The sequence below is a fragment of the Pleurodeles waltl genome, chromosome 10 (genome assembly GCF_031143425.1).
Source record: "Pleurodeles waltl isolate 20211129_DDA chromosome 10, aPleWal1.hap1.20221129, whole genome shotgun sequence".
Classification (NCBI taxonomy): domain Eukaryota; kingdom Metazoa; phylum Chordata; class Amphibia; order Caudata; family Salamandridae; genus Pleurodeles; species Pleurodeles waltl.
In genome coordinates, this window is record NC_090449.1 from 879176183 (window position 1) to 879201429 (window position 25247).

Below are 25247 nucleotides of genomic sequence, written 5' to 3' on the forward strand. Positions count from 1 at the left end.
GTGACACCGCACATCGCACCGCTCACATTACACCGGAGTCCTGGTCTCATCAACACTGCTGAATGCCCTCATGGAGTGGCTGCCTGCACCATGACCTGTGGGCCCTGCAAATCGCATTGTCCTGCTTCGTACTGCCGTGCGATGTTATCCACACCAGTGCTCCTGACTCAATCGGCCCAGAGGCCAATCTGCAATGCGTGTGACTTTAAGGGCCCGATGACCCACGCACTCACCTCCAGAACCTACACCTGCAACACCAGTGACGCCGCTTTCTGGATCTCATCGCGAGGATCCCAGTGCCCTTCATTTCCAAGGTACTGTTTAAAGGGCTTCCAGACAACATAACAGGTCCAGCCTGAACTGTTGGTTTTGTTAATCACAACACTGTGATAGTCCCAGGTGGAGGTGTCAACTTCAAGGACATGTATTTTAAGGTTAATTCTTGCAAAATTCATATTTTTATTTTTGTATTTTGGATTTTTCTCATTGTGGTCTTGTTTTGCACAGATAAATATTTGCTATTTTTCAAAAACTGGTGTGGTGTCCTTTTGTAGTGTTTTCACTTGTTACTTTGTGTTATGTGCAAATGCTTTACACATTGCTTCTGAGATAAGCTTGACTGCTCATGTCAAGCTACCAAGGGGGTGAGCAGGGTTTATCTGAGTGGGTATCTCCCTTATCCTGACTAGAGTGAGGGTCCCTACTTGGACAGAGTACAAACCGACTGCCAACTAGAGACCCCATTTCTAACAGTGGTGGTGTTGAAGATTCCGGGTGATCCCCCTCCCAACCTCTTCCTGTCCAGAGGAGGGTGCAGTAGGTATGTGGCATTTTTTGGAAAAGGATGAGAGCCTGATGTCAGTGGTGACAATGATAACATATTTCTTCTTCACACTGACCACTTTTATAGCAGTTATCTCCTTCTTTGTGGCCATCTTCTTTGCTAATTGCACAGGTTAGTGCTCAAGAAGAACTAGAGGCACTTAGTAGAGGACTTTGGTGTCACTTTAAGAGAACTTGCATATGTATTTCTGTCTCAGTATCATGCATGATATCTTGTGTACAAGCAGGCAAAAATCCAGCAGTAAGTCAGTGAGACTTGGGCAATCCAGCCAACGTAATATAAGTCATCATCTTCACAAATGCTTAAGAATAGAGTACCCATGGACCAAACTAACCTTTTTTGCTAGAGATTACAAAGGAAAAGCTATGTTGGTATCCCTCCACAGCCCTTCGGACCCCTGTGTGAGGTAGGGGGAAGCAGGCAAAAATCAAATAAATTGGTCAGATAATAGCTGATATACCTCCAGAGACCATGGGACCGTAAGGAAAGCAGGTGGAGGCAGGTAAACATTGAATGGATCAATAAAAAAGGTAATGTCCCTTCAGGTCCCATGTGGCCCCATGGGAGGCAAGGGGAGGTAGGAGCACACATTTAATAAATGAATCCGCTACACCTCTTAACACATCCATACCAGTGGAGAAACATGCATTTCAAAAAGCAGATACCATGAGGGTTTTTTTCACAACATCAGCAAGGAGTAAAAAGCAGCTATCAAAGAACTAGTAGTGATCAGGATATTGTCATTAAGCCAGCAGACAAGGGAGTAGTGGTGGTAATTCAATCCACCACAGCACACAGGAAGGGATGTCTCAGACTTCTTCTGGGGGGCATACATAACTATTAGAAACTCACAGAATACCCCAACAATTTCCTTTGGGTCTAAATCAATAGAATGGTAGAACAAGCCCTAGCATATGACTGGATAACTCAAAAAGAAGGCAGTTTCCTAGTGAACAAATATCCCTCTTTTTGCACCATTTCCAAAATCCACAACAATTTACAAACTCCACCAGGACGCCCCATAGTATCAGGTATAGGATCCATATTGGAACCATTTCCCGCTTTGCTGATGCCTTCTTGAGACCAATAGTTAAAAAAACTGACACATATGTGAAAGACGCAAAAGATGTATTACTCCTGATTAAAGATATAACCTTTGACCCCACTCCTCAAGTTCTGATAGGACTGGATGTAGAAGGTCTCTACAGTAGCCTTCCCCACCCAGAAACCCTAGTCATAATTGAAGAAGTCCTCTTTGAGGTTGAGTGGGATTACCAGACACCTCAAAATGTGGTAATGCAGTGCTGCAACTGGGTTCTCAATTTTTCTTTTTTTTAAAGATTGAGGGTGATTTATACCTTCAAAAACACGGGACCAGCATGGGCAGCACATTTGCACCAAGCACACTGACTTGTATGTTCATCAGCTTTTAGTACACAAGACTTTAGGCCCCTCCAATTCCTACAGACAACCTATTAGATTATGGAAAAGATACATAGATTTGGTCATATGGGAGGGGAGTGAAGTCACGACAACTGACTTTTTACATTGGCTAAACAGATAGGATGAGTACCTTAAGTTCACCCAAGTGATATGCAATGAAGAACTGTTTTTTCTGGATCTAAATATCAGAGCAGAACAAGGGGTTCTGCACATATCTTCTCGTGAAAAACCAACAGTAAGGAATTGTCTGCTGCTCTATAACAGCTTCCATCCACGCCATCTCAAAGAGAATCTCCCTTTTGGCCAATTCCTTGAACTAAGGAGGAACTGCCCTGAGGTTGGGACTATGAAGAACAAGCAGGCATTTGACAGCCAAAATGGAGGCAAGAAATTATCCACAGAGGATGTTAACACAAGCAATGAAACGGCCAAGTAACAACAGCATGGAAGCCCTACTGGAAATCTCGGCACCCAAGGAGAGGGAGAATAGACCTATCTGCATCACAACATACACTATTGCCTCAAATCAAGAGAGCAAACTTATTAATAAACACTAGCGCATCCTCAACAGTGGGTCACTGAACATTCTGAAACCCATGTTCTCCCATAGACGGGGTCAGGGCTTAAGAGACATGCTACTACACACACGACCATGGAGGCAGACGATAGAAAGAGCAAACAGATCATACAACCAACCACCAGTGGAAGGTCACCACGCTTGCGGAGGGTGTAGCGTGTGCCACCTAACCAAAACCACAACAAGACCAACCTTCACCAACAATACCACATGGGAGGTGTGGGATTTCACCAACTGTAACACACAAGTGGTATATTTAATAATATGCCCTGGCGACCTCCATTACATAGGCGTGACCGCTAGAAAAATAAAGACAACAATCAGTGCACATCGCAGTAACCCAAGGTGTAGACGGGCCACCACCAAGATGTCGAACCACTTCATTGAGATGTGGCCCACAACACAAAATTACCAGTGAGTCATTCTGGAGCATCTAAGGGAAGGGTCCAACTGCAAGTCAAGACTATTTATCAATGAACAACAGTGGATCTTTGGATTACAAACAAATTCATGGGGACTGAATGATGACATTCCTTGGGGTCAAGTTACACTATAAAGAAAAGTAGAGCCTCGTTTTGCACATCCCTTATTCTTTTTGACATTCCACATTGTTCAAGGTATGGTCCATACCAGTGGTTGAACAATCTCTACACTATGAGATCTACATCGTAGGACTTTCAATTTCTTTTGCCGATTTCCTCTGTTCAATACACCCTGAATAAAGTATTAGTGACCGTTGATCCAACCTCTACACCATCCTACGTAGGTTCCTTTTAACCATGCCCCTCTCCATTAACCAAGATTGCAGTCTTGAACAGACTTATTCCTCACAATGTTCATATTTACCCCTGAACTAGTGTATGAGTAGTTTCCATCATGAGGGGTATGTATATCACTTTTGTATTTGGCCATGGTACAATTCTCTGGATGTTCAATTCCTCTTACTATTACACCAATATTGTCTTTCTAATACTTCATGGGCTAGTTCTTGGTATTTCCTTTTGACTATCGAACCCCCATTTTTGGTTCCAGCATCCTATACATCACTGTTTTGAAATCCACAATGTTCGGCAGAATTACCATACAGGAAACTGACTAGCCATCTTGTTTTGGGTGGGGTACTTAATAGAACACACTCTGTGTTCCATCTCAGGGTGCCATTTTGTAAGGTTGGTGGTCTAGTTGTTACCCGTTTGCGTGAGGATGCGGAATTGGCTCCCTGAAACACGTGCTCTTCCATTACAAATGAGCCACGTTTACTGAGGTTGGTAACATTCGGACCTCAGGCAGGCAGAAGATAGGTTGAAGCTTTGGAGTAGTAAGTAACATTGTAGTCTAGGTAGCGTGAGGGGAGAATACGCTTTAGATATAGCATTTTAACATAGCAATACACCGTGACCCTTTTTTTCATCATTGCAGATTGGGACTACAAGCACAGTCCCCCGGAGGATCCATGATACAAACCTATTTTCTAATATGTACGTTGTTTGTCTTTTTGAGTGCTATATGTTGTTTGTTGTGCATCTCAGTGTGCAGGCATCACTGTGTGCTATCGCTCCTACCAATATAGAAGATATTACTCACCTGTGATATTCACATTTGGGGTGCTGTATTATTATGCAAGACACAGCATTTATGTGCAATCATGAAAGATACTGCCATGTGATGGTGGGTTAACTCTCCCTTTATGTATTACAGGCAAAGTACTGAGGCTCACCGATAACTTGGTGCAGTATGTTTATGTATTAACACATAAGGGGTGTGTATTGGCACAATCCCAACATAAGGAGTGGCACCAGGGAACCACTCTTGGTCCTGAAGAAAACCCGAGGTGTAGGCTTGAAAAATTTACACCACATATAATAGGAAGGCAGGTTCATTGAACCCCCCCTTCCAATGACCCCATTTTTAACCAAACCGCCTTTAGGGCAGAAATTAAAGCATTAGTTTACCTAGGAGGCAGATATTAATCTGTTTTACGGCTCCTCCCACTCCTATTACACACCATCACAGTAGATTGCATATAAAGTGCTCCCGTGTAATTCGTCGGTCACAGCACGCTTCGTTCCGTAGCGGAACGGGAAAGACCCAATGATGAAGCATGCCACCAAGGGGTAACCTTCGTGGGTGAGGGTTTTCTAAGGAAACTAATCAGTTTCCCGATTTTGTCTGGAGGATTAACCTTGCAGAAAAGGGCTGGGCTTTTGTCTGACTTTAGGTATATTAATCAAATAATAGCTGATATCCCTACAGGGCCAATGTGGGGCCCTCATAGGAGGTGAGGAGCATTCAAAAACAGACAAAACTGAATACATTTGTTAAATAATAACTGGTGTCTCTTCAGGACCCCAGAGACCCATATGGGAGGCAGACAAAAAAACAAATTAATTGTATAACACCTGGTGGATATCCAGGGCCCACAGGTCCACAATGCAAAGCGGGGAGTCAGGGGCAGGCAAAAACAATAGCTTAAAAAATAGCTGGTATCTTCCAGGGCCCATGAGATCCCATGTGAGGCAAACAAAATTGAAAACAATTAATTAAAAATGCCTTTGTTCTTCCAGGGCCCACAAGACCCCTATTAGAGGTTGACGAGGCAGGCAAAGATGTAATAAATGGATTATATAATAGCTGGGGTCCCTCTAAGGCTCATGGGATCCCTGTGGGAGTCACCGGAGTCTGACAGAAACGTATTTAAATGAATTAAAAAATAGTCTTAAATCCCAAATCCAAAATGACCAAGGGCTGAGGAAAGCAGAGGATGCAATCTCCAGGAGAAGAAGAGGTAGTTGCAACTGTATGTAAAGTAGCCTCCAAGCCTCTTTTGCACTTTCCCCCTATAAAAATAATAATAATAAGTGCTTCTGTCTAAAACAAACACCTGTGTGATCAAGTCCAGTCGACTAAAAGTTCTGTTAAAAAATGTAGGGTTAAGTTATTTTTCCGGTATTCAAGTTAAAGAGCTGCTGCTCGTGTTTAGGACTGCCGTTTTACACTAAAAAATAAAACTAATGGGTAAAAAATCAACTTGAAATATATGTTTGTCACCCGTCTTAAAAGACTGCCGCTTGCATTCAGGAAAAGCAGTACGTGTTTGTCCCAAAACTGCAGATCACATTGTTTCAGGGAACTCATAAACCATCCTCTCATCTATAAGTTTTTATAGGAGCTCCTCTATATCCCACATAAGTATTTATGTTTTAGGGAAAAGAGGGGTAGGCATGGATGGGCTTCATATTATTCAAAGAAGAATGACTTGAGTATTTCGATAAGTTAAATGTTGATAATCAGGTCCAGGTCACTAGGAAAGACTGAGAGGGAAATTGTCCTTTTGTTGAAGTCTAAATTAATGTTTCCCGCGTTCTCTAGAACCTGTAACACCCCCTGAGTTGGATCTAATTTGGAGTTCTTGAACTTGCAGAATTTTTTCTGTGGCTTCCGAGGCATTCCATTAGGTATTTATCTAAACAATTCCACTGATATAGAGCCCCTCAACAATTATTTGTTCGCTAAAATTAAATGATTTGAAGAATTGCAGAATTGGGTGTATCTGCTTTAACATAACCATAAGATGTGTATTTGAGATCTTACCTGGAAGATCTTCATCATAAACTGCTTAGGTTCGTGTTCCTCTTGATTGATTGCTGTTCATATAGATACAGATTGTGTATGCACTTCACGGGCTCCTCAGCCTGCTTTTCACACAGACCTTGCTATCTTGCCTAAGGCCAGTTCTGCGAAATGTTGCCAGCTTTATAACCTGCCACTATATGACAGTAATAAGGCAGACTGATCTTTACTGCAATAGTTATGAAGTAATTGGACATTATTTTAAAAATAATGCTAAAAGAGCAGAGCAGTCCATCCAGTATAGTTTGAGATGCTACCAATCCAATTTTCAGACAGTGCTGATGCAGATTGGTATTAGTACCACAAACATAACAGGTAATCTTAGCAAGCATTGACAAATCCACGTTTTTTTACATTTTATGGAGAAGGTTTATTGATACATAGAAGAGTTAAGAAGGGGTAGTAGTAGTAGTAGTAGTATTAGTGACTGATTACTTTCATCATCCATGCCTGGAATCGTGCACTGCTCTTGCAAATGTTTTACCCCTTCTATATACCATGTTTAAAGGGAGAGAGCATATGCACTTTAGCACTGGTTAGCAGTGGTAAAGTGCGCAGAGTCTAAAAACCAGCTAAAACAGTGTCCAAAAAGTGGAGGGAGGCAGGCAAAAAGTTAGGGGTGACCACCCTAAGGCTGTCAGTTCTAACAGTATTCATTGATGCAATTTACCTGTTCCAAGTGCCTATGAGCCTCTCTTTCCCAAGGAAGCAATAGCAGTGCAGTCTTTTGAATCTTCACTGGTAACCATCAGAACAAAAAACCAAATGGCTAGGACAGGAGGCATCTTCTACTTGTTCTTTTTATGAAATGGAGGCTTCCATTGCAGACTCATACCATTTCCCATTTTAAAGACTACGGTTGAACCAAAGGGTGAACTAGTCTTTGTCATCTCTCACCGCTCATTCAGTCCTTGAAAAAATGGCTGTGTTCCCCTTGATTGATTATCTGTGTCATGCACACTCACCCAATTAAGTTTACTTGTACTAGCCAGCCTAAGCAGTGATCTTCAAGAGGCTAATCACTCACCAGACATATGATGTCCAATAAATGTCCCTACTCCACAGATGTGTGTTTTGGAGCCTGATAACTTTTGCGATTAAATGTTTTTTTCATTTAAATCATCATCACTCCCTCTGTGTTTCGAGAGACTCAGATCTGATTATGACAACTATCCTACCTACAGTGAACACACACACTCGAAAAATGCACAAGATCCCTGACATTCTAAAAACTTTACTGCCAGCCTGATGAGTTCTGGCCACAGTTACCTTTTCCCATGCCAATATGTCAATAGGCATTGATCCAGACACACTAATGTTGGGTCACTGAGATCCTATTCCTGTAAATTGAGAAATCCAGTGCTGGCTAAGGAATGAAAGTGGTCAGCACTTTTCTGAACCACAGATCCAGTATTGTGGCACAGATATGCTCTTAGGAGGAAAAAATCTGCTTTGCAGCCTTAGATATGTTTTCAAGCAAAGGATTAAACGTTTGACCACAGTTGCTGCTTCTTTATTGGCACTGGTAAATGTTTGCTCTCTGTTTTGCAAATGTTTCTGTCACAGGTACAACAATGGAATCTCTTGGCTCATGTACTGGCTTGATGTGTCCTAATCTCAAATGGCAGTAACATTTGGATCAGGCACTCAACTAGCCCTCCAATCGTCCATCTCAATAGTCATGCTTTAGCAGTTGCATCCCATCTCCTTTGTGCTATGTAATCCTTGATAGGCCTGTACTGCTAAAATAGATGTCACAGAAAGTAGTAGGTTGACATTCATTGTGTTGGCTCCTCCTCCACACAGGCTTTTACATGGGATCTATAAGCTCTATAAGTATGTGAAAAATCTTTTCGGATCTTAAGCAAATGACCAAAATGAGTGCAAATTCTGCAACAGATGACTACATCTTTTTTTAGAAAGCCCTGCACAATTAGGATACTGCATTGCTCTATACACAGGACTCTGAAGAATCCTTCATAAGTTATGGCTTTGACAATACTACTGTCATTGTCAGTGGCAATGAAATCAAACCTGATACCTCTGGGTTGAAGCCATTAACAGACTTTGGTATTAAATTAATCCAAGGTGTTGGCAGCTGCATGTGATTTGTCCATGGCGAACATTGCTACTGTTGTATGCCGCCAAATGCCTAAAAAAAATCATCAGTGGTGAGACTCACAGCTTCTCTATGCACCATTTCCCTGGAAGAAGAGCCAGTATGCAATGATGTACATGTAATCTCCACATTACAACTGGCCCACATGCCTTTCATGTGGTAGATAGACTGAACAGTGCTCTCCTTCATAGTTCTGCCAATCAATTGCATCATTTGATTGTGCAGTGCTGGCAAAGAAACAGTGTAAACATTGGCTGACTAGGAACCTTCCATTTGGACAGAGTGTCTCCAACAACTTCCAGAAACCTCTCCACTTCCACAAAAGAAAAACAAAAGAGGTCAGGTATTAAGATTTTGGCAAGCTTCCCATTGTATAAATGGACTTTAGTGTAGGGTTTAGTGGTAGGGCGACTCATTGTTGAACATAGCCTTGATGGTTGTTGTGACTCTTTTCTTTGTGATACATTCACAAGTGACCTACTGGTAGCAGGAAGGCTGCTTGAGTGCTTTAAGGTAACATATCACGCTGTCCCTTTCACCAGTCAGAGGTTGCTGCAAGTGCTGACTGCACACTATGAACTACAGTCTCAGGGCTGCTTTGTATGATGCTGAGATCGTCTTTTCCCTAACACTCACCTCCTTCCATCAGTTCAACCTATTCTTTGCACTAATTAGTAGCTATCCTTTGGAGTTACTCATCCCATGCAATTGCATGCTGATGTTTTTGGTGCACTTATTGGACCCAGGTACTGCAATGGCCACCTGGGTTACCACAACATTTTTTGCTGCAAATTGACCCTTCTACAATGTGCTCCTCAAGTGGTCTGTTTTTATAGAAGTTGTAAATTTGGAAGGAGAGTTTTCTTATTGTGCCAAAGTCTGAAGAACTTGTTGAGGTGTAGCTGGGAGGTTTTGTTTGCCTTCCACTATAGTTGGCTGTGATTTTAGTAGGACTGGTGGTTGTTGCAGGATTTATGGGGTCTTAAAAAGATGGAAGCGGTTGGTGTTGGTGGAACTATATGGCTCATTGTAAGTTGAGTAAAAGTGATCTGTACTTCCTCTGTGCCACATTCCACACTAACAATTACTGACTCATCAACACCTTCCTCACCTCAGTGGTTTTCAGGGATCTTCCTGTTCTCTCATCTCTCATGCATGTCAAGATAATCAGAAGGGGGGCTTTGAGTAGATGGGGATGCTCTTTCTTTTCCTTGCCAGAGGTCATGGTTCTGATGTGTCCAATGGAAAAGCAGTCACAATAACATTCTGCTCAACAGCTAGTTCAACTTCTTGCTTTGCTCCTAATGCCGAAGATCAGGTCTTGCAGACTGTGGTTGCTGTTGTTGACTTTCCTGTGAAGGTATGGTTTGCTGCTGGGGTAAATCGATTTCAGACTCTCTACGCAACATGACTGCAGTCACTGCACTGCTAAGAACGCACTTTGGGTTTGGTGGTTGTTGGAAATGGCCCTTTTTGCAGGGTTATCCCTAAACCTTTTGCCTTCTTCCTCCTATTTTTTTCAGTTCTGTTTTTGCTGGTTTATTGTCTCTGCACTTTACCGCTGCTGATCAGTGCTAAAGTGCAAGTGATCCCTATATAAATTACATGGTTGATTGGTTTATCCATGATTGGTATATTCGATTTACTAGTAAGTCCTTATTAAAGTGCAATAGAGGTGCATAGGGCATGTAAATCAAATGCTCCTAGTGGGCCTGCAGTACTGCTTCTGCCACCCACATAAGCATCCCTGTAAACATGGCTCGGACCTGCCACTGCAGTGTCTGTGTGTGCAGTTAGTAACTGCTAATTTGACCTGGCAAGTGTACCCACTTGCCAAGCCCAAACCTTTCCTTTTACTACATGTAAGGCACCCCTAAAGTAGGCCCTATGTAGCCCAATGGGCAGGGTGCAGTGTATTTAGAAGGTAGGTCTGATATTATTTTACATGTCCTAACAGTGAAATACTCCCAAATGTAGTTTTCACTGCTGCAAGGTATATCTATTTCATAGGTTAACATGGGGGCTGCCTTTAAATAACTTTTAAGTGCAGTTTCCCTTTGAGAGTAGATAGAGATGAGGAGATTGGGGTCTCTGAACTCACAATTTAAAAATATATATTTTAGTGATGTTGGTTCTAAGATTGTTAGTTTTAAACTGCTTTTAGAAAGTAGGCTTTTTTCCTTAAACCATTCTGTGACTCTGCCTGTTTGTGGATTCCCTGTCTCAGTCAGTTTGACAGTGGGGCTATTTGTACCCCTCCTCTAGACAGTGGCACAAAGGGAGCTGGGGTGTAGCCTGCATAGCCTCATGAGCCATCTAAGCTAAAGTGGAGGGAGGAGTGGTCACTTACACCTGAAAGGACTGTACCTGCCCTCACACAATGCAGTCTCCACCTCCCCTGGTGTGTGTCTGGGGCCTGGCCAAGGAAGGATCTTACAAACACTTGAGACTTTGCTTTGAAGTTTGCCAACTTCAAATGCAGAAAGGGGTCTACGTAGTGGACCCAAAATCCCAGACTTTCAGAATCTTTCTGGAATCAAGAGGAACCTCTGCCAAGGAGAAGAGCTGAAGGAGGAGTACTGCCCCCTTGCTGTGTTGCTGTGCTGGGTTGGCCTGCAGTTTCTGTTTCTGCCTTAAAAGAAAGCAAAGGGTGAACTTTGCTGTGTATTCTGCTCAAGAAAGCTCTCCAAGGGCTTGGAATAAAGCTTGCCTCCTGTAGGAAGTCTCAGGGACACCAAAGACTTCAGTTTCATCTGCCTACAGATCTGGGAACTGTGTGCTTTGTGCTGTTCAAGAAGACACCGCCAACGACACTGCTAGCCTGCCTCGTGACCTGCCAACGCCACACAGAGTCGCACTGTCCCGCTATGTACTACAAATCATGGTCTCACCGCCGCCACCAGACACTGCCATGAGCCGCTCCTTGCACCGTGACCTGTGGTCCCCACACTCCGGCATCACCTTGCTCACACTGCAGCCTGGCATCCCCGATGACGACACTCCTGCTGACACTGGTGTTGATGCCTGCACCATGGCTTGTGGACACCGCTCATGAGGTACATGGAGCACCGTCCCACACTGCAGCCCCGGCCCACCAACGCCAGCACCAACGACTCCAGTGTCGTCAAAAGACATCCCTGTCTGCACCGCAACCCACGGATGCCGCACGGAGCCCATTCGATGCCACACCTCTGACTTAGGCCTACCGATGACAGCGCTTCAGCAACGACAATGCCACTGCCTACACCGTAACCTGGTGACACCGCACATCGCACGCCTCACATTATACCGGAGTCCTGGTCTCATCAACACTGCTGAATGCCCTCATGGAGTGGCTGCCTGCACCATGACCTGTGGGCCCTGCAAATCGCATTGTCCTGCTTCGCACTGCAGTGCCGACGTCATCCACACCAGTGCTCCTGACTCAATCAGCCCAGAGGTCGATCTGCAATGCGTGTGACTTTAAGGGCCCGATGACCCCCGCACTGACCTCCAGAACCTACACCTGCAACACCAGCGACGCCGCTTTCTGGATCTCATCGCGAGGATCCTGGTGCCCTTCATTTCCAAGGTACTGTTTACTGGTCTTCCAGACAACATAGCAGGCCCGCGATGCAACGTCCAGCCTGAACTGTTGGTTTTGTTGATCACGACACCGTGATAGTCCCAGGTGGAAGTATCAACTTCAAGGAACTGTATTTTAAGGTTAAGTCTTGCAAAATTCATATTTTTATTATTGTATTTTGGATTTTTCTTATTTTGGTCTTGTTTTACACAGATAAATATTTGCTATTATTTTAAAACTGGTGTGGTGTCCTTTTGTAGTGTTTTCACTTGTTACTTTGTGTTATTTGCAAATGCTTTACACATTGCTTCTGAGGTAAGCTTGACTGCTCGTGTCAAGCTACCAAGGGGGTGAGCAGGGTTTATCTGAGTGGGTATCTCCCTTATCCTGACTAGAGTGAGGGTCCCTACTTGGACAGAGTACAAACCGACTGCCAACTAGAGACCCCGTTTCTAACAGTGGTGGTGTTGAAGATTCCGGGTGATCCCCCTCCCAGCCTCTTCCTGTCCAGAGGAGGGTGCAGTAGGTATGTGGCATTTGTTGGAAAAGGATGAGAGCCTGATGTCAGTGGTGACACTGATAACAGATTTCTTCTTCACACTGACCACTTTTATAGCAGTTATCTCCTTCTTTGTGGCCATCTTCTTTGCTAATTGCACAGGTTAGTGCTCAAGAAGAACTAGAGTCACTTAGTAGAGGACTTTGGTGTCACTTTCAGAGAACTTGCATATGTATTTCTGTCTCAGTATCATGCATGATATCTTGTGTACAAGCAGGCAAAATTTCAGCAGTAAGTCAGTGAGACTTGGGCAATCCAGCCAACGTAATATAAGTCATCATCTTCACAAATGCTTAAGAATAGAGTACCCATGGACAAAACTAACCTTTTTTGCTAGAGATTACAAAGGAAAAGCTATGTTGGTATCCCTCCACGGCCCTTCGGACCCCTGTGTGAGGTAGGGGGAAGCAAGCAAAAATCAAATAAATTGATCAGATAATAGCTGATATACCTCCAGGGACCATGGGACCCTAAGGAAAGCAGGTGGAGGCAGGTAAACATTGAATGAATCAATAAAAAAGGTAATGTCCCTTCAGGTCCCATGTGGCCCCATGGGAGGAAAGGGGAGGTAGGAACACACATTTAATAAATGAATCCGCTACACCTCTTAACACATCCATACCAGTGGAGAAACATGCATTTCAAAAAGCAGATACCATGAGTTTTTTTTTCACAACATCAGCAGGGAGTAGAAAGCAGCTATCAAAGAACTAGTAGTGATCAGGATATTGTCATTAAGCCAGCAGACAAGGGAGTAGTGGTGGTAATTCAATCCACCACAGCACACAGGAAGGGATGTCTCAGACTTCTGGGGGACATACATAACTATTAGAAACTCACAGAAGACCCCAACAATTTCCTTTGGGTCTAAATCAATAGAATGGTAGAACAAGCCTTAGCATATGACTGGATAACTCAAAAAGAAGGCAGCTTCCTAGTGAACAAATATCCCTCTTTTTGCACCATTTCCAAAGTAAACAACAATTTGCAAACTCCACCAGGACGCCCCATAGTGTCAGGTATAGGATCCATATTGGAACCCATATCCCGCTTTGCTGATGCCTTCTTGAGACCAATTGTTCAGAAAACTGACACATATGTGAAAGACGCAAAAGATGTATTTCTCCTGATTAAAGATATAACCTTTGACCCCACTCCTCAACTTCTGATAGGACTGGATGTAGAAGGTCTCTACACTAGCCTTCAACACCCAGCAACCCTAGTCATAATTGAAGAAGTCCTCTTTGAGGTTGAGTGGGATTACCAGACACCTCAAAATGTGGTAATGCAGTGCTGCAACTGGGTTCTCAAACAATTTGTTTTTAAGATTGAGGGTGATTTATACCTTCAAAAACACGGGACCAGCATGAGCAGCACATTTGCACCAAGCATAACTGACTTGTATGTTCATCACCTTTTAGTACACAAGACTTTAGGCCCTTCCAATTCCTACAGACAACCTATTAGATTATGGAAAAGATACATAGATTTGGTCATATGGGAGGGGAGTGAAGTCACAACAACTGACTTTTACATTGGCTAAACAGACAGGATGAGTACCTTAAGTTCACCCAAGTAATAAGCAATGAAGAACTGTTTTTTCTGGATCTAAATATCAGAGAAGAACAAGGGGTTCTACACATACCCACTCGTGAAAAACCAACAGTAAGGAATTGTCCGCTGCTCTATAACAGCTTCCATTCACGCCATCTCAAAGAGAATCTCCCTTTTGGCCAATTCCTTTAACTAAGGAGGAACTGCCCTGAGGTTGGGACTATAAAGAACAAGCAGGCATTTGACAGCCAAAATGGAGGCAAGAAATTATCCATAGAGGATGTTAACACAAGCAATGAAACAGCCAAGTAACAAAAGCAGGGAAGCCCTACTGGAAATAGACCTATCTGCATCACAACATACACTATTGCCTCAAATCAAGTGAGCAAACTTATTAATAAACAATAGCGCATCCTCAACAGTGGGTCACTGAACATTCTGAAACCCATGTTCTCCCATAGACGGGTTCAGGGCCTAAGAGACATGCTACTCCACACACGACCATGGTGGCAGATGATAGACAGAGCAAACAGATCATGCAACCAACCACCAGTGGAAGGTCACCACCCTTGTGGAGGGTGTAGCGTGTGCCATCTAACCAAAACCATAACAAGACTAACCTTCACCAACAATACCACATGGGAGCTGAGGGATTTCACCAACTGTAACACACAAGTGGTATATTTAATAATATACACTTGCAACCTCCATTACATAGACGTGACCGCTAGGAAAATAAAGACGACAATCAGTGCACATCGCAGTAACCCAAGGTGTAGACGGGCCACCACCAAGATGTCAAACCACTTCATTGAGATGTGGCCCACAGCACAAAATTACCAGTGAGTCATTCTGGAGCATCTAATAGAAGGGTCAAACTGCAAGTCAAGACTATTTATCAATGAACAACAGTGGATCTTTGGATTACAAACAAAGTCAAGGGGACTGAATGATGACATTCCTTGGGGTCAAGTTATACTATAAAGAAAAGTAAAGCCTTGTTTTGCACATCCCTTATACTTTTTGACATTCCACATTGTTCAAGGTATGGTCCATACCAGTGGTTGAACAATCTCTACACTATGAGATCTACATCGTAGGACTTTCAATTTCTTTTGCCGATTTCCTCTGTTCAATACACCCTGAATAAAGTATTAGTGACCGTTGATCCAACCACTACACCATCCTACGTAGGTTACTTTTAACCATGCCCCTCTCCATTAACTAAGATTACAGTCTTGAACAGACTTATTCCTCACAATGTTCATATTTACCCCTGAACCAGTGTATGAGTAGTTTCCATCATGAGGGGTATGTATATCACTTTTGTATTTGGCCATGGTACAATTCTCTGGATGTTCAATTCCTCTTACTATTACACTAATATTGTCTTTCTAATACTTCATGGGCTAGTTCTTGGTATTTCCTTTTGACTATTGAACCCCCATTTTTGGTTCCAGCATCCTATACATCACTGTTTTGAAATCCAAAACGTTCGGCAGAATTACCATACAGAAAACTGACTAGCCATCTTGTTTTGAGTGGGGTACTTAATGGCACACACTCTGTGTTCCATCTGAGGCTGCAATTTTTTAAGGTTGGTGGTCTAGTTGTTACCCGTTTGCGTGAGGATGCGAAATTGGCTCCCTGAAACACGTGCTCTTCCATTACAAATGAGCCACGTTTACTGAGGTTGGCAACATTCGGACCTCAGGCAGGCAGAAGATAGGTTGAAGCTTTGGAGTAGTAAGTAACATTCTAGTCTAGGTAGCATGAGGGGAGAATACGCTTTAGATATAGCATTTTAACATAGCAATACACCATGACCCTCTTTTTCATCATTGCAGATTAGGACTACAAGCACAGTCCCCCGGAGGATCCATGATACAAACCTATTTTCTAATATGTACGTTGTTTGTCTTTTTGTGTGCTATATGTTGTTTCTCTGTTGTGCATCTCAGTGTGCAGGCATCACTGTGTGCTATCACTCCTACCAATATCGAAGATATTTCTCACCTGTGATATTCACATTTGGGGTGCTGTATTATTATGCAAGACACAGCATTTATGTGCAATCATGAAAGATACTGCCATGTGATGGTGGGTTAACTCTCCCTTTATGTATTACAGGCAAAGTACTGAGTCTCACCGATAACTTGGTGCAGTATGTTTATGTATTAACACATAAGGGATGTGTATTGGCACATTCCCCACATAAGGAGTGGCACCAGGGAACCACTCTTGGTCCTGAAGAAAACCCGAGGGGTAGGCTTGAAAAATGTACACCACATATAATTGGAAGGCAGGTTCATTGATCCCCCCTTCCAATGACCCCTTTTTTAACCAAACCGCCTTTAGGGCAGAAATTAAAGCATTAGTTTACCTAGGAGGCAGATATTAATCTGTTTTATGGCTCCTCCAACTCCTATTACACACCATCAGAGTAGATTGCATATAAAGTGCTCCCGTGTAATTCGTCGGTCACAGCATGCCTCATTCCGTAGCGGAATGGGAAAGACCCAATGATGAAGCATGCCACCAAGGGGTAACCTTTGTGGGTGAGGGTTTTCTAAGGAAACTAATCAGTTTCCCAATTTTGTCTGGAGGATTAACCTTGCAGAAAGGGGCTGGGCTTTTGTCTGGCTTTAGGTATATTAATCAAATAATAGCTGATATCCCTACAGGGCCAATGTGGGCCCTCATAGGAGGTGAGGAGCATTCAAAAACAGACAACACTGAATACATTTGTTAAATAATAACTGGTGTCTCTCCAGGACCCCAGAGACCCATATGGGAGGCACACAAAAAAACAAATTAATTATATAACACCTAGTGGATATCCAGGGCCCACAGGTCCACAATGCAAAGCGGGGGGTCAGGGGCAGGCAAAAACAATAGCTTAAAAAATAGCTGGTATCTTCCAGGGCCCAGGAGATCCCATGTGAGGCAAACAAAATTGAAAACAATTAATTAAAAATGCCATTGTTCTTCCAGGGCCCACAAGACCCTATTGGAGGTTGACGAGGCAGGCAAAGATGTAATAAATGGATTATATAATAGCTGGGGTCCCTCTATAGCTCATGGGATCCCTGTGGGAGTCACCGGAGTCTGACAGAAACGTATTTAAATGAATTAAAAAATTGTCTTAAAACCCAAATCCAAAACGACCAAGGGCTGAGGAAAGAAGAGGATGGAATCTCCAGGAGAAGAAGAGGTAGTTGCAACTGTATGTAAAGTAGCCTCCAAGCCTCTTTTGCACTTTCCCCCTATAAAAAATAATAATAATAAGTGCTTCTGGCTAAAACAAAATACCTGTGTGATCCAGTCCAGTCGACTAAAAGTTCTGTTTAAAAAATTAGGGTTAAGTTAGTTTTCAGGTATTCAAGTTAAAGAGCTGCTGCTCGTGTTTGGGACTGCCATTTTACACTAAGTAAAAAATCAACTTGAAATATAGGTTTGTCACCCGTGTTAAAAGACTGCCGCTTGCATTCAGGAAAAGCAATTCGTGTTTGTGCCAAAACTGCAGATCACATTGTTTCAGGGAACTCATAAACCATCCTCTCATCTATAAGTTTTTATAGGAGCTCCACTATATCTCACATAAGTATTTATGTTTTAGGGAAAAGAGGGGTAGGCATGGATGGGCTTCATATTATTCAAAGAAGAATGACTTGAGTATTTCGATAAGTTAAATGTTGATAATCAGGTCCAGGTCACTAGGAAAGACTGAGAGGGAAATTGTCCTTTTGTTGAAGTCTAAATTAATGTTTCCTGCGTTCTCTAGAACCTGTAACACCCCCTGAGTTGGATCTAATTTGGAGTTCTTGAACTTGCTGAATTTTTTCTGTGGCTTCCGAGGCATTCCATGAGGTATTTATCTAAACAATTCCACTGATATAGAGCCCCTCAACAATGATTTGTTCGCTAAAATTAAATAATTTGAAGAATTGCAGAATGGGGTGTATCTGCTTTAACATAACCATGAGATGTGTATTTGATATCTTACCTGGAAGATCTTCATCATTAACGGCTTAGGTTCGTGTTCCTCTTGATTGATTGCTGTTCATATAGATACAGATGGTGTCTGCACTTCACGGGCTCATCAACCTGCTTTTCACACAGACCTTGCTATCTTGCCTAAGGCCAGCTCTGCGAAATGTTGCCAGCTTTATAACCTGCCACTATTTGACAGTAATAAGGCAGACTGATCTTTACTGCAATAGTTATGAAGCAATTGGACATTATTTTAAAAATAATGCTAAAAGAGCAGAGCAGTCCATCCAGTATAGTTTGAGATGCTACCAATCCAATTTTCAGACAGTGCTGATGCAGATTGGTATTAGTACCACACACATAACAGGTAATCTTAGCAAGCATTGACAAATCCACGTTTTTTGACATTTTATGGAGAAGCTTTATTGATACATATAAGAGTTAAGAAGGGGTAGTAGTAGTAGTATTAGTGACTGATTACTTTCATCATGCATGCCTGGAATCGTGCACTGCTCCTGCAAATGTTGTACCCCTTCTATACCACAGGAATATTATAACATTGCCACTTGTCAAGCAATTACTATTTTTGCGAGGAACATTTGCACAAGAATCCCAAGCAGTGCCTCTGCAGTGAAGCTGAACACACACCCTTTGACTATACAAAATCAAAAATGGTTAGAACAATCAAATTTGGGGCGGTGAAGTTGGGAGCAATACAATGTACCACGGTCTACACACATGTGCAATACACACAGCAACCCACAGATACACAGCACTGGCACAGTCAAACGCAACAATACACATCAGCACCAATTCACACAACGACACCTCAACCGTAACTACACAAACACTTTGGTAGGCAATTTCAGTGCACACCTCCACAAGAGACCACATACACACTACAACACGTAATAACACCTGACAACCAATATACACAATCACATTGCCATACAACGAAACATACATCCCTCGCTGTCGCTGGTAGCAGCACTCCGGGTCCCATGGCCTGCGGCATCCTCACTCGCCTATGTCCCTTCTCCTACGGCTGCCAATGCTATTGCAATCAAATAGAAAGAGAGAAGGAGGGAGGGAGGGAGAGAGATAGGAATAGATAGGGTTAACACATTCCTCACATACACACTTGTAAACATGCACATCTGTGACAATACAGATCCTGCCTAGGCTATCTCAGGTGCCAATACACATGTCCTACATCATGTCACAACCTGTCACCACTACCCACTCCTGTATGCCAGCCCTCACATCTACATCTAGATCCAAGTAAGTCTGCATGACTGGAGTCATCCACATGCTCACCACCATAGCCATGTCTGCATGCACATCATGCCCGTGATGGATGAAGTACAAATGTCTCCCTGGATTCACATCATACCTCTCCATACTCTTATCACCCATTGGAAGTGCAGCTGACTGAATCAAATACATCAGGCCTGTACAGTTACAACAGCTGATCAGACCATTTCCTTTTTTAGATATCCATGGCAGTGAATACTACTGCACTCACATACCACACAGCATCTGCCTGTCACATTACATGGGTGACATAACATTCTGTACAATAATGGACATTTGGATCTAATAACTGATTAAGCCACTACAAGTTAGATAGCCATACAGGTGACATCTGATGTCTACAATGCAAGTTATGGGTACAGGCATGTGATTAGACTGACCTAATCACTGAGAAAAATCTGAGGACACCAACCACATATGTATCACAACTAATCAAACGTCTAAGTGCATCTGCAATGGCTCATATTGCACATATTACACATCCATACCCAATCACTGAGTGCAGTGTCACAACTGATGAACATCAGGAACACGCATATGGCATCATGGTCCACATACAAAATCACCACACATGCATGTTAACCAGTAGGACTTTACAACATCATAACACCACCCTCAGTCACACTATTCCAGATTTGGGAATACCTGTACTGAAGTCCAGACAACACACATATCTGACGGTCAGTACATGTATGCAATTTGCATACAAGGTCCAACAGCACTGCCTTTGAACTGACAACACATCCCACTACTACGTAGGGCAGCCTCAGAAGAGAAATATATTTGTTTCACATCAACATATCATAAGTCATACAATAACCATTTCTGTCCTAATTGACCACTTCAGTTAGGCGAAGGGTAGCTGACATTTTCACACTTCTTCAGATGTGCCCCCAAGTAACAATTGGGACATGATGTAGGCAGCTAATAAGCTATGTTTCACTGTAATAGCTAGGGCATTGGCATACATGGCATTAACATTACATTTTGTGAAAGACGAGGTCTGTCTAGGCACTTACCACATCTAGTACTATCCCATTGTGTTCAAGGTTTCATTCCCACAAGTCTATCACTAAGAAACACCTGTTGATTGCAAACAGACCATATCAAAGGTACATTTTAAATGAGCCTACTTGACCAATCTTCACATACCCAATAGATAGTAGATTATTAATATATTGGGATACAACTGTTACACCATTAGTCCAGTCCTATACAAGCCACATCTGTGATGGAAATGGAATGGCTGCTTCGCATGGAGTCAACACTACTACCAGTAACTGATTTCTATACTCCCAATGATAAACGCTGAGTCACACAGATGCATATACAGGTGTGCTATACAGAAGGGAGTTTACTGACACCTTAGAGCCACAAATGCCCAAATGCAGATGGATGGTGCAGGTCATATTCAATGGCTAGGGTGGTACACAAGCTCACATCCACAGTAAATACAGGAAGGAGTCACACAAGTGCCAATATGATTAGGCCATCTCCACAATGCAGACATGTTTAAATCTGGATATGGAAGATCTACATCCACTGACAGCAAACCATGAAGATACATCTACAACTAATATTTACGCCGAGTGGTAACTACCCATTCCCCCCAAGTCTACATACATGTTGCATTGACTACATTTTCACATAAGCTACAGTGAGGCAGCTAATCCCATTTAACCTGAGCCAAGTCACAGGATACAGTCAGTACTCACCCCCTTGTGGCTGATGTGCTGCCCTCAAACGCCCATCCACCTCAGGGTAGGTCACCGCCAAAATGCAGGCCATTAGGGGGGGGTCAGGGTCTGACGGGCACCCCTCCCTTGTTGGGAGGACATCCCTAGCCGGATCTCTGCGGTCTTCCGGGCCCTGCGTATTAGGTCCTCCTACCCCTTGCGACTATGGGTGCTCCACTGACTATGGACCCCCAGGGTGCGCACTTCCTTGGCGATGGCACACCAGATCCTTTTTTTCTGATCGGCCTTCACCTGCATGGATGAGACAAACAAAAGGAGAAATTCATGTACACTGGCACCATACTAACAGAAGAGACCTACACATATCAGACACACTGACTGCCCACACATACCCATCTTCTATGCCCACACACCTTCACTTGATGCCCTTTGCATGCATCTATACTCCCTCACTGGTACAGTTACCCCATTCACCGCGACACGCACTCCTATCACACATAACCATGGGATTGGGCTCACCTGTTACTCTGGTGCCCCATATGGCTGTCCATGGTAAGACCCCGTCCACAAGCTTCTCTAGCTCTTCTGGGGTGAAGGCTGGGGCCCTATCACCTGCAGGACGTAACATGATGGCTTCCAGAGATAGTACAGAGCAGCTCAGGTCGTGGAGGTCTTGCAAGCAACAGTGTCAGGAGTCAAGTGAGCAAGTCAGCAGAAAATAGCAGTCATGGCTGCCACGTACAGGACCATCACCACCGGCGGTCATCGCCATTGGCCCAATCCCCCATAGGCAGCAATGTTAACCAAAGACAAGTTGCACGGCGATTGCAACCGCTTACCGCCATAATGACATTCGCCGGCGGGCTTAGGTCACTTCCATCTGAAGGATGTACTGTGTGCATTGTTGAAGCACACGTACAGCTACATAAGGTTACCCCAACATGCAGATTTGGCCTCTGTGAATGCAGTCTTTTATGATATGGGACACATCCCTCATGTGATAGGGTCTATTGATGGCACCCATATAGCACAGGTTCCTCCAAGTGCCAATGAACAGGTGTATAGAAACAGGAAGAACTACCACTCCAATAAGGTTCAGCTGGTGTGGCTGGCAGACCAGTACATCTCACAGCAAAGTTTCTTGGATCTGTCCATGACGCCTTCATTTTGAGGAAAAGCAATGTCCCACACATGATGGCACAACTACACACAGAGAGGGTATGGCTCCTTGGTATGTATGCATTTGAATATGGTTCACTGTGATTGCATCAGTCATCAAAATCTTCCCTGTTGCTGTATCCTGTTATGTCGCTGGTCCTAAATTTCTTCACACAGGTGACTCTGGGTAGCCTAACCTTTCCTGGCTGTTGACACATTAAGGTACCCTGTCACGGATGGGGAAGACCATTTCAATGAGGCCCACGGGGGACGAGGCGTGTAACTGAAAGGACATTTGGCCTCCTGAAGGCAAGATCCAGGTGTCTGGAACTATCTGGTAGTGCCCTACTCTACTCACCCCAAAAGGTATGTTAGATAGTAGTAACCTGCTGCATGCTCCACAATCTACCCCTGAAACTTCAGATACCATTGCTAGCTGATAAGGGTGAGGCAGCTGGACGAGTGGCTGGTAATGCTGGCATGCCAAGTGATGAGGAGGCAGAGGAGGAAGGTGCAGCTGACCCTACAACTGAGCTCCTCAATCAGTACTTCCAGTGACATACAAGTATAGTAAATGTAGGTTGACAAGTGTTGTATATCCACATGATTTGCTGAGAACAGTCCTACCGAGTCGACTCTTCAGTGGTGGTGTGATGTGGTCCTATCCCTATGTGTGTGTTGGGGAGCAGACTATTTGAATGTCAGGTGCACAGTATAAATGTCTCATACCTAACAAGTATACCTACTGAAGTTACCTTGAATCAAGTCTGCAATGTACAGATCAGTATTGAGCAATGTGTGCTGCAGTCTCCTGTACTCATGTCATTCCACCCACTGAGTGTGGTAATAAAATATGCATCTCTGCTAACTCTGGCTTGAGGCTTTTATTGTCACTAGCCATTACTGAATGATTTGAGAACTGAGGGTTGTAAATGGCAGCTACAATGATTTATAATGAATAGTCTGTGACTGGTGTATTGGTAATATCTGGGAGGCTGTGGTTAGGAGGTATTCTACACCGGGAACTACTTCTGCGTGCTTCATATGTGCTTTGTGTGGCTCCATGTCTTCCATCCTGATGGTGCACTCTGTCATTGTCTTTTTGCAGGTTTGCACACTGACTATACTCTTGCGTGGGCTAGGAATTTAGACTGTGTCACATGTGTACTGGAAGATATCTGTGGTACTGTGCCTCCTGCTGAGGATGCCTCCTTCTGCTGTCCATTACACTGTCTGTTGGATGTAGAGGTGCATAGCCATCTCACATATAGCAACCATGACTTTTGTTGATGTTGTAATGAAGACACACATTCACTACCTGTGTTCCATTGGTTTTAATTGTGCATATATTGAAATTTAGATAAAAATGTGGGGTCATGGCAGATGGAAACATCAGAGTAGGTGGTACAGCTGTTGGTTGGACAGGTCCAGTGTCCAATTGCCTATGGGGAAATGGAGTTATCTCATTCAACAGTATAAGGGGTGTCTCAGTGGCACACAAGAGAGACAAATCAGGCAAGGGTCACTTCCTGGCAGTCTGTGTGGTCTTGCCATCTTCTCCAACAGGATTTCTGGATGGACATCCACAATTGCGGGGGAGTTCTTCAGCTACAGCGGGAGGAGTGTCTGAGGGCTGTGATTACCCTGGCAAGGCCTCCATTCCACTGGCTACCGCTTATATGGATGGGTCTGATGTTATGTTGCTGACAGAAGGGGCCTGTTGGGGGCTGAAGGAAGCACTCAGGGTGGTGTTGATATCCCTTAGCACCCCTGCAGTGGTTGCCATGGTGTCATTGTGGGCCTGCCACTGCTGCACGACCTCCCAGTGGTATTCCCTCTGCAGCCTTTGGTTTTCCTCCAACATGGTTATGATCTGGCCCATCCTGTCCTGGGTTTGTTGGTATGCTCCCAGGACTTGGGAGATGGTTTCCTTGTCAGTAGAGTCTCTTGGGGGCCCCGTTCTCTGGCCCACAGCTTCCCTCCCATTCCTCCTGCCTAGTGTGCCTGTGCCACTGGCATGGTGTGCCCACTCCCATTGTTCGCACAACCTTCATTGTCTGTGGTGTGAAGGGTCGACTATGGTCCCTGTACTGTGGGACACCCAATAGTTTGATCTGACCTTGGGACATGGGTTTGGGGACAAAGGGTTGGCTGTGATGTTGAAGCCGCAGGATTTGGGGGATTGATGTGGGCGAGGTGGGGCAGGGAGTCGTATACTGACTAGGTGTCCCAGATGGGCCAGGTAGGTCATCAGTGTCCAGACATCCAGGCGTGTTGTCCTCACTGAGGTCTTCATCCTGAGGTGGGCTGTCAGTCTCTGGTATCCTCTCCATGATGGCTCTTGGCAGGTGTTAAAAATTGGGTCTTTGGTTGGCAGTCAGGTTACCACTGTCCAAGCAAGGACCCTCACTGTAGTCAGGGTAGAGGAGAATCACACTCAGTTGACCCCGCTCAACCCTTGGTAGCTTAGCACAAGCAGACTGACTTCAGAACTTCAGAACTTCAGAAGCAATATGTAAAGTATTTGTACCAAGACACACAGTAACCCAGTGAAACCACTACAAAATGACACAACACAGGTTTAGAAAAATAGGTAATATTTATCTAAACAAATCAAGACCAAAACAATAAACATCCAACACACACAAGGCAAGTTATGAATTTAAAAAAGGATAAGAGTCTTAGGCCCTCATTACAACATTGGCGGTAAATCCCGCCTACCGCTGTTCAGAAGAGCGCCAACACACCGCCGTGGCCGCGGAATCCCGCCCCAGCTATTATGACCCACAGCTCA